This window comes from Penaeus monodon, chromosome 33, assembly GCF_015228065.2.
Source record: "Penaeus monodon isolate SGIC_2016 chromosome 33, NSTDA_Pmon_1, whole genome shotgun sequence".
Taxonomy (NCBI): Eukaryota; Metazoa; Arthropoda; class Malacostraca; order Decapoda; family Penaeidae; genus Penaeus; species Penaeus monodon.
The window spans coordinates 33,415,211-33,415,413 of record NC_051418.1 but is presented as its reverse complement, the minus strand read 5'-3'; the positions used below and the strand labels follow the sequence as shown (position 1 = coordinate 33,415,413).

Here is a 203-nt window from a genome sequence, read left to right as displayed (position 1 = left end):
TTTTTTATAATTATGTTGATGTCCCTAACATCTTGTGACGTCATATCCGGAGCGATGGTGTTATATATTTTTCTTTTCTCTATTAGTCAACATTCAAAGTCCGGATTTGAACAGAATTCATTCGTGTGTGTTTAGTGCACGCAAACGAGGCTTTTTCCTGTTCTTTTACTTTTTTGCTCTTCTTGGTGAGTGCGAGAATAAAA

General features: G+C 35.5%; 1 protein-coding gene across 1 annotated transcript in view; it reads left to right on the top strand.

Moving 5' to 3' along the window:
* The window catches only part of LOC119594344, a 7,154-nt gene that overhangs the window by 552 nt on the left and 6,399 nt on the right, over window positions 1–203 (top strand). The window lies entirely within an intron of this gene.